The following is an 8112-nucleotide window of genomic DNA, read 5'->3' as shown; positions in this document are numbered from 1 at the left end:
CAAAATCCTCTGATATATAACCATCCCCAAATCAATATAATCGCCCTGAAGAATACCCCACAACAGACGAGCACGCTCCAGCGTAATCTCATGCACATGAGAAGATGGCATGATGTTAGCACAGATAAAAGAATTCCAAGCCCGTTCAAACATGTTCATGCAGGACGCAGGGAACGTGGAGTAATCAGTTATGCCCCTCTTAAACTTCTAGTGAGTCTCAGACACACAGAGAGTAGTAACGATCAGATCCAAGTAGAAGTCCTCCGGAGTCTTATCGTTCCAACTGTCCTTGCGGGCTGATCAATAACCCTCCTTATTGCATCAGCACTATACTCCACAGTCATCCCCCTAACCACTGTGAAGCCATTCTTCTCCGCCTTCGCATTAGCATAGAACTTTCGCACAACACTTATGGGCACAGTAGCGGGAGCCTCGCAAAAAGGAACAGAGCCCATCTCCAGAATCATCTCTAACAACTTACCATCCTTCCCTGATGGCAGAAAACCTCGCTCCTTTGCTATAGGCTTCGAGAGAAGCCTCGTGTATTCCTTTTCAGCCTTTGGAGTCGAAAACCTCAGCCTCACACCACCCGCAGATGAAGAATCGGTGGTGCTACTGCTAACTTGAGTTCTTTGTCTCTTAGGTACCATTGGGATTGAATAAGAGAGAATAAAAGGTAAGTGTTTGAGAGAGATTTGTGTTTGAGAATTTATGAAGTGGTGGAGAAGTTTGTGTATAAGTGTGTATATATAGGTCGTGAGAAGAGAATTAGATATGAAATAGAAGTGGGAATTGATTATGGGAATCATGGGAGTAATGGGTTTGATTTGGAGAGGGAAATTTGGGATGTGGAAGAGTAAAATTCGTGTAGAAATTGATTTTGTAGTAAAAATCCCGATTTTCTCTTCACAAACTGCTGTTTTTATTTTTTTCTGAGTCGGGACCCCGGCGCGGTCGTGCGCTAGATCAGCGTGGGTGTGCTCAGCTTCTGCCATATCGGCGCGGTCGTGCGCTATATCGGCACGGGCGCGCTTGGTTTCTGGAAAATCAGCGCGAGCGCACTCAGCTTCTGAAGTTGGCCCTGAATTTTTTTTTTCTGATTTTTTTATGTTTTTCTCTTTTCTTCTTGCTTCCTCTACCTACTAATGTACAACAAACTTGGATTTTCTCCCAAGAAGCGCTTGTTTTACGTCATTAGCTCAACGTAGAATCTTGAGATCAAATGGACAATAAAACGGCACTAACCACCTCACGGTTTGCCATGTCACCATAGTAATGCTTCAACCTCTGACCATTTACCTTGAATTCTTGGCCCAGATCATTCTCAAAAATTTCCACCGCTCCATGTAGAAACTCAGTTTTGATTATGAAGGGCCATGACCACCTTGACTTCAACTTTCCAGGAAAAAGATGGACACGAGAGTTAAATAAATGAACTTGTTATCTCGGCACAAATGATTTGAGCCCTAGACCCCTATCATGCCACCTCTTGACTTTCTCCTTATATATTTTGTTGTTCTCATAAGCTTGGAGTCGAAACTCGTCGAGTTAATTTAATTGAAGTATCATCTTCTTTTCAACTGCATCCAAGTCAAGATTCAACTTCTTCAAAGCCCAATACGCCTTATGCTCGAGCTCCACAGGCAAATGACACCCCTTACCATAAACTAATTGGAATGACAACATTCCCAATAGAGTCTTGTATGCTGTTCTATACGCCCAAACAACTTTATCAAGCTTTAAAGACCAATCCTTCCTTGATGGAGACACAACTTTCTCTAAAATGCGCTTAATCTCTCTGTTAGACACCTCAGCTTGGCCATTTGTCTGAGGATGATAAGCCGTAGCAATGCGATTATTCATATTATACCCTTGCATCATAGCAGTGAACTTGCGATTATAAAATTGTGACCCCTCATCAATGATTATGACTCTTGGAGTTCCAAACCTTGTGAATATCTGCTTGTGAAGAAAATTAAGCACCACCTGTGCATCGTTTGTTGGCAACGCCTTAACTTCAACCCATTTCGACATATAATCGACCGCCAACAAGATGTACTAATTGTTACAAGATGAGAGAAATGGCCCCGTGAAGTCAATTCCCCAAACATCGAAGACTTCAACCTCGAGAAGCACATTAAGAGGCATCTCATCCCTCTTAGACATATTACCCACACGTTGACATCGATCACATTTCAAAATGAACTGATGAGCATCTTCAAACAAGGTTGGCCAAAAGAAACATGCTTGAGGAATACGAGCTGTTGTGTTTTCTCCACCACAGTGTCCTCCATAAGCCGTTGAGTGGAAATCTCGCAAGATCCCCCCCCCCCCCCGTTTCGCTGTAAGGAATACATCTCCTGATGATTTGGTCAGCTCCTTGTCGAAAAAGAAACGGCTCATCCCATATATACCACTTCACTTCATGTAATAACTTCTTTCTTTGAGCATATGATAAGTTGGAAAACATGTCATTACTCACAAGGTAGTTTACAACGTCTACAAACCACGGTTCTTCCACTTGCACTCCAAAAAGTTGCTCGTCGGGAAAAGACTCATTTATCAATGTCTTGTCCAATGAAGTAGCATTGGGGTTTTCTAATCGAGATAGATGATCAGTGACTTGATATTCAGTCCCCTTTCTGTCCTTGATCTGTAATTCAAATTCTTGAAGCAAAATAACCCATCTAATCAATCTAGGCTTCGAGTCCTTCTTCGAGATGAGATAGCGAATTGCAGAGTGATTAGTAAAGACTGTCACTTTTGTCCAAAGTAGATAAGATCGAAATTTCTCAAAACCATAGACAATAGCCAAAAGTTATTTCTCCGTAGTAGTATAATTCAGTTGAGCACCATTCAAGGTCTTACTAGCATAGTAGACCACATGAAATATGTTGTTCTTTTTCTTCCCAAGAACTGCTCCCACTGTATAGTCACTTACATCGCACATCATCTCAAAAGGTTCATTCCAGTCAGTTGCAGTTATGACAGGTGCCGTGATTAAACTCTTTTTCAGTGTCTCAAAAGCGGGAAAGCACTCGTCATCAAACTTGAAAGGGACATCTTTCTCTAGCAAACTGCACAATGGCTTCAAAATCTTAGAGAAGTCCTTTATGAAATGCCTATAGAAACCCTCATGACCAAGAAAACTGTGAATTCCCTTAACAGAAATTGGTGGAGAAAGATTTTCAATGACCCCCACCTCAAGACCTTTACTAGAGACCTTGTGCCCAAGAATAATGCCCTATCGCACCATAAAGTGACATTTCTCCCAATTGAGAAACAAGTTGGTCTCAACACTCCTCTTGAGAACATGTCCAAGATTCTGCAAGCATTCATTAAAAGAATCACCAAATACGGAGAAGTCGTCCATGAACACCTACACATTCTGGCGAATCATATCAGAAAAGATGGCCATCATATACCTCTAAAATGTGGTTGGTGCACCACACAGATAATCAAGAAAAAATCAAACCCAAAAAGAGAGAGATTGATGAGAGGGAGATTGAAGAAAGATGGTGTGAAATTAAGTAAAAGAATAGCAGAGAAAAAGATTGGCCAGACAAATAACATGTGGATCAGTATATTGACTTTATTGCTATGATAAGCTCCATAGAAAGCAAAGTGCTTTTCAAGATCAAACACTCCATGAGCTCCCATTTATCAGAGTTATATAATTCTATGATCTGATCAGCTAGTGCCTTAATTATATTGAAATACTAGAGATTAGTAAAAGTTCTTCTAGTTCTTGAAAGAATGATCAAGTCTTCGCTCCGAGGCCTTGCTCCTGAATTTTGTTAAGGGAAGGAACTAAGTCACGATTAATGACTAATTAGAGTAGTTTCGTCCCATTTTTTAATTAAGTTAAATTTTGTCAAATTTTCGTTCATCCTTAACAATTCGGAAGTACAAAGAAAAAATTATTTTATTTATTTTATATTTACTTTTTTTTTTAATTCGGGAGCGGGGTAAATTAAAAGAATTATACCATTCTAAATAAAGTAAAGACCCGGTTGAAAGTTAGATTTTTGTCAAAAATATTTTTTTTAATTAAATTAGAGTTTTTGACCAAATAAAATTTGTATATTAGTATTTGGTAGTTAGTTTTTAAAATAGTTTTTTGTTCAAAAAATCAAATTTTGAAAAAATTACTTATAGAAGCTTTTTGAGGTACGCAACAAATAATTTTGTTTCAAACAACTAAATTCAATTGGATTGTAAAAACTGTTAAATCAATCGGCTAGTAAAAGCCTAATTTCAACCTAGATTGCTCGAACTTAGGCTTGTAAATATCCGGCCTGATCTGAGTCTTAATAAGTGAATATGGATTGCATAAAAAAGAAACTGATTCGATAATAATATGATCCGATAAAGATCTGAATCATTAAGAAGTGGATATGTTTTGCCTAATCCGACCAGATAAAAACTTGATACGAAATAGATAAAATTATATATTTATAATTTTTAATATAAGTTCCAAATGGACAAGTGAAGGTAGTCTTTTCCTGTACTTCTGGAGTGATACAAATCTGATTATAACCCGAATAGCCATCCAGAAGACAGTAGTACTCGTGATCGGCCAATCTGTTGAGCATCTGGTCAATAAAAGGCAGAGGGAAGTGATCCTTCCTAGTGGCCTTGTTCAGCTTCCTGTAGTCCATACAAACTCTCCATCTCGTGACTGTTCGAGTAGGAATGATCTCATTCCTCTCATTAGCAACAACCGTGATACCTCATTTCTTCGGTACACACCGAATTGGACTCACCCAAGAACTGTCAGAAATGGGATAAATAATCCCTGCATCCAGCCACTTAAGAATTTCCTTCTTCACTACTTCCTTCATGATTGAAATAAGTCTTCTTTGTTGCTCAACCGTAGGCTTGCTACCTTCCTCTAGCAGAATTTTATGCATGCAATAAGAAGGGCTGATTCCCTTAATATCTGCTACGGTCCAACCATTTTCCGATTTGAACTCTCTTCGAATCCTCAAGAGTTTTCCTCGTCACTACCTGAAAGGTCAGATGCAATAATCACAGGCAGAGTAGATATATCCCCTTAAAAAGCATACCTCAAATGTTCAGGTAAAGGCTTAAGCTCAAGAGTAGGAGCTTCCTCAATAGATGGCTTGAGGCGTTTAGGAGCTTTGTTCAATTACTCCATTCTAAGAGATTCAAAAGGCATATCAATCTTCCTCTTCCAAGGAGAAGCATTAAAATATTTTAATTATTCTTCACCTTCGTCATCTTCACTATCTGAATTCCCCAACAAGGCCTTCTCTAAGGCATCAGACCTTAGCAATTGATCAAGTTCTGAAGTCACCACAGAATCGACCAACTCCACCTTTAAGCACTTCTCATTTTCCGTAGGAAATTTCATAGCATTGAACACATTAAAAGTTACATCCTGATCCAGCACTCGCATTATAAGCTCACCCTTCTGCATATCAATCAAGGTACGACCAGTAGCCAAGAAAGGTCTTCCCAAGATTATGGGAATCTTCTTATCCTCCTTGAAATCAAGAATTACGAAATCAGCAGTGAAAATGAGTTTATCAACCTTGACCAAGACATCCTCCATAATACCTTGAGGATATGTAATAGAACGATCGGCCAATTGCATGGTCATATAAGTCGGTTTTGGATCAAGCAAGTTTATCTTTTTGAAGATTGACAAAGGCATCAGATTGATGCGAGCTCCCAAGTCACATAAGCATCTGTCGAAAGACACTTTTCCAATAGTACACGGAAGAGTGAAGCTTCTAGGATCTTTTAGCTTTGGAGGCACCTTCTGTTGTAGCACAGCACTACATTCCTCCTTGAGAGCAACAGTCTCTAAATCATCTAGCTTCACTTTTCGAGAGAGAATACCCTTTATAAACTTTGCATAACTAGGCATCTGCTCAAAAGCCTCATCGAAAGGTATGTTATTATAAAGTTTCTTGAACACCTCCAAAAACTTCTCAAATTGCTTATGCAGCTTCTTCTTCTACAGCCGCTTAGGAAAAGGCAGTGGAGGATAGATCTGTTTATCCCCTGTATTAGCCTCAGGAGGAGTGTGCTCAACAGTAGTCTTCCTTGGTTCCACTTCTGCTTCCTACTGCTCCACTTCTTCTTCAGCCCTAGCTTCTTCATTCGAAATTGAGTTTGTTCGGGATTCGTAACCTTCCCAGACCTCAAAGTGATTGCCTTCACCTGCTCCTTAGCTTCCCTCTTTCCTGGTGCTTTAGTGTCACTAGGTAGTGTACCCGGTTGACGATTTAGCAAGGCATTGGCAATTTTTCCAATTTAATTTTCCAAGGTCTTGATAGAATCAGCTTGACTTTTGCACATAAGCTTCAACTCCTGTAATTCATATTTTTCATTAGCTTATTGTAGCTGAAGTTGCTATCTTGGTGCATATTGCGGTTGCTGAAAAACTAGGGGGTTGTACTGCTTAGTTGGGTACCGCTGATAAAGCTGTTGAACCGCATTCTGAGCATTGCTCCAGCTGAAATTAGGATGATTGTGGTTGTTAGGATGATAGATGACTGGCATAGGTTGTTGTGATCACTGAAAGTTGCTCACGAACTGAGCTAATTCACTAGAGATAACATACTGATCAGTCTCATGGGCACCAGCACAAAGCTCACAGACACTAGAGATTTGATTATAACTCCATAATTAGCCAAAGTGTCCACCTTCATCGTCAAAGCCTTAAGTTGGGCAGCTATAGCAGTTGCTGCATCCAACTCCAGAATTCCTGCTACTTTTCCCTGAGTTAGTCTCCGGGAAGGATTCTGGTATTCATTAGCAGCCATCAGATCAATTAATTCATAAGCTTTATTGTAGCTCTTAGCCCACAAGGCTCCTCCTGATGCTACATCGAGCATGAGTCTGGAAGTAGCACCCAATCTATTGTAGAAATAATTTATAATCATCCAATCAGGCATGCGATGGTGTGGGCACTTCCTTATCATCTCCTTATATCGATCCCAGGCCTCACACAGAGATTATCCTGTTTACTGAGCAAACTGAGTAAGAGCATTCCTGATTGCAACGGTCTTTGCCATAGGGAAGAAGTTAGTGAGAAACTTTTGAGAAAGATCTTCCCAAGTAGTGATAGACCCTGATGGTAGATAATGTAACCAACACTTAGCTTTATCCCTCAGAGAGAAAGTGAAGAGTTGTAGTTTAATAGCATCTTCAGTCACACCATTGAACTTGAATGTGTCACAGATCTTGATAAAATCCCTGATGTGCATATTGGGGTCTTCTGTAGGAGAACCCCCAAACTGAACTGAGTTATGGATCATCTGAATTGTGCTTGACTTGATCTCAAAAGTGTTAGCCGAGATGGCTAGCCTGATGATGCTTGACTGAATATCATTGATCTTAGGATGAGAATCGTCCATCAAAGCTTTAGGAATTTCTGCTTGATCTCCCATTACTACTAAAGCTGGTTCCTCGACTTTCTCTTCTTCTTATACCTTCTCTTCATCCTCAAAAACTTTCTTTTGAATCACTATAATTTCTTCCTCAGCTTGATCCAGAGTTCTCTTACGAGCATGCGAATGCGTATGCATACATGCTCGCTAGAGTACCTGAAATAAGGCAAGGAAACAGATAAGTAACAATGTTCGAGTCAATGAACTTTAACGACCACTGGTGATAAACACATAAACTAAAAATTAACACCGAGTCCCCGGAAACAGCGCCAAAAACTTGTTAGTCGCTATACATGCGCTAAAATACACGCAAATATACGCATTCGCAAATTGTATAAGATTTAGATCAAATTCGTTCCCACAGAGACTCTTTGGTTAATTTAAGAATATGCACCTATGCAACAATGATATGGTTATTATCCAATGCTAAGACGATTAATAAATTGGGATTGTTTTAATTAATTTTAGCTAACAGTTATAACTAAGAGAATAAGAATGATTGAATTAATATATATAGGACAAACATGGAATCCTAACTTCATTATATACTTCATTCAATAGCCTTTTCATTCTTAACCTTATCATGTAATGGTGATGACACTAATCAGATAACACGAAACTGATAAACGCCAACATTCGTTGCACGAATACCATACTACCAGACATCCACAAAAGAGATAGAAGCTGA

The 8112-nt window shown here is 39.5% G+C and overlaps 1 non-coding gene across 1 annotated transcript; it reads left to right on the top strand.

The window, feature by feature from the left end:
* Positions 1-6927: 6927 nt before the first annotated feature.
* Positions 6928-7034, top strand: LOC141669721 (small nucleolar RNA R71). The gene has a single exon (XR_012553986.1). It is a non-coding gene; the product is annotated as a small nucleolar RNA R71 (small nucleolar RNA).
* The last annotated feature ends 1078 nt before the right edge of the window (positions 7035-8112 follow it).

The sequence above is a fragment of the Apium graveolens genome, chromosome 6 (assembly GCF_009905375.1).
Source record: "Apium graveolens cultivar Ventura chromosome 6, ASM990537v1, whole genome shotgun sequence".
NCBI lineage: Eukaryota > Viridiplantae > Streptophyta > Magnoliopsida > Apiales > Apiaceae > Apium > Apium graveolens.
This window is presented reverse-complemented; position numbering and strand designations above follow the sequence as displayed.